We start from the raw sequence: 2500 nt of genomic DNA, 5'->3' as shown, positions 1-2500 counted from the left end.
GAGCAGAGGCATGGGTGGTGGGAGGCGGGAACTGTCCCCGGGGCAGTGGAACCCAAGCCGGGGCCGTGGAACCCAAGCCGGGGCAGTGGGAGCAGAGGCCTGGGTGGTGTGAGACGGGAGCTGTCCCCGGGGCCGTGGAACCCAAGCCGGGGCAGTGGGAGCAGAGGCCTGGGTGGTGGGACCCAGCCCGGGGCCGTGGAACCCAAGCCGGGGCAAAGGCTGGAGCTGTCCCCGGGGCCGTGGAACCCAAGCCGGGGCAGTGGGAGCAGAGGCCTGGGTGGTGGGAGCCAGCCCGGGGCCGTGGAACCCAAGCCGGGGCAAAGGCTGGAGCTGTCCCCGGGGCCGTGGAACCCAAGCCGGGGCAGTGGGAGCAGAGGCCTGGGTGGTGGGAGCCAGCCCGGGGCCGTGGAACCCAAGCCGGGGCAAAGGCTGGAGCTGTCCCCGGGGCCGTGGAACCCAAGCCGGGGTGGTGGGAGGCGGGGGCTGTCCCCGGGGCCGTGGAACCCTGCCCGGGGCGGTGGAACCCAAGCCGGGGCAGTGGGAGCAGAGGCCTGGGTGGTGGGAGCCAGCCCGGGGCCGTGGAACCCAAGCTGGGGCAGTGGGAGCAGAGGCCTGGGTGGTGGGAGGCGGGAACTGTCCCCGGGGCTGTGGAACCCAAGCCGGGGCCGTGGAACCCAAGCCGGGGCAGTGGGAGCAGAGGCCTGGGTGGTGGGAGCCAGCCCGGGGCCGTGGAACCCTGCCCGGGGCAAGTGCGAGCCATAGCCTGGGTCCCCATTCAGTAACATGACCATAGGCACAGTTAGCTGACATGACCAGAGGCGGAATTAGCTGACATGACCATAGGCGGAATTAGCCTACATGACCAGAGGCACAGTTAGCTGACATGACCATAGGCACAGTTAGCTGACATGACCAGAGGCGGAATTAGCTGACATGACCAGAGGCGGAATTAGCTGACATGACCAGAGGCGGAATTAGCTGACATGACCATGGGCAGAAGTAGCTGACATGACCATGGGCAGAAGTAGCTGACATGACCATGGGCAGAAGTAGCTGACATGACCATGGGCAGAAGTAGCTGACATGACCATAGGCACAGTTAGCTGACATGACCATAGGCAGAAGTAGCTGACATGACCATAGGCAGAAGTAGCTGACATGACCATAGGCAGAAGTAGCTGACATGACCATGGGCAGAAGTAGCTGACATGACCATGGGCAGAAGTAGCTGACATGACCATGGGCAGAAGTAGCTGACATGACCATAGGCACAGTTAGCTGACATGACCATAGGCAGAAGTAGCTGACATGACCATAGGCAGAAGTAGCTGACATGACCATAGGCAGAAGTAGCTGACATGACCATGGGCAGAAGTAGCTGACATGACCATAGGCACAGTTAGCTGACATGACCATAGGCACAGTTAGCTGACATGACCATAGGCGGAGTTAGCTGACATGACCATAGGCACAGTTAGCTGACATGACCATAGGCACAGTTAGCTGACATGACCATAGGCAGAAGTAGCTGACATGACCATAGGCAGAAGTAGCTGACATGACCATGGGCAGAAGTAGCTGACATGACCATAGGCGGAGTTAGCTGACATGACCATAGGCACAGTTAGCTGACATGACCATAGGCACAGTTAGCTGACATGACCATAGGCGGAGTTAGCTGACATGACCAGAGGCGGAATTAGCTAATATGACCATAGGCGGAATTAGCTGACATGACCAGAGGCAGAATTAGCCTACATGACCATGGGCAGAAGTAGCTGACATGACCAGAGCTCCAATTAAAAGTTACCTTCTTCTGAAGGGACAGATTTGCTATGTGTTACGGAGCGAGAGTTCCAGGAGGTCCCTGTGAACTCGTGGCTTCCTCCCTTAATGCAACTAGATGGCAGATACACTGGGGAGGTAGGTGCATATTACTAGGGGCACGGCATTTTCGATCAAAAAAATATTTCTAAGTCAGGACGGAGGTTCATTCTAAGGGCACGAGCGACCGATCTAAGCCGTGTGGGAGGCCCTGCACCCCGGTCAGGGTCCCCCTTCACCCCCTGGCGACATCCTCCCTTGGAAGTCTGCCCGGTGGCCCCCTCCCGCGCCCGGCGCCGGTTCAGGCCGGGCTGGAGGCCCCGTTCCTCGGGCTCAGGACCGGGCTAAGCCCCCTTAAGGACCTGGCCAAGCTCTGGTCACGTTGCGGGAAGGGGGGGGGGGTTGACCTCCCGTGCCCGGGCGCCCGTTCATGCGGGCCTGGAGGCTCCCATTTCCGGCTCGAGAACTGGGGTTTGCGCCCTTGGCTCCTCCGTGCGTTCCCTTTCAGTCTCTGGTCATGTCTACCTTCTCCGGAGGTGATTTGGGAGCCATGGTCATGTTGAGGGGAATTTTCGGAGGGAAATCCCTATCTTTAACATTATATGACCAGAGTCCGGACTTTTTCGGCTCCGTCAGAATCAAAGTTTTCAAAAAAACATGGTCATGTTCCCTATCT

The sequence above is a fragment of the Acipenser ruthenus genome, unplaced genomic scaffold, assembly GCF_902713425.1.
Source record: "Acipenser ruthenus unplaced genomic scaffold, fAciRut3.2 maternal haplotype, whole genome shotgun sequence".
Classification (NCBI taxonomy): domain Eukaryota; kingdom Metazoa; phylum Chordata; class Actinopteri; order Acipenseriformes; family Acipenseridae; genus Acipenser; species Acipenser ruthenus.
This window is presented reverse-complemented; position numbering follows the sequence as displayed.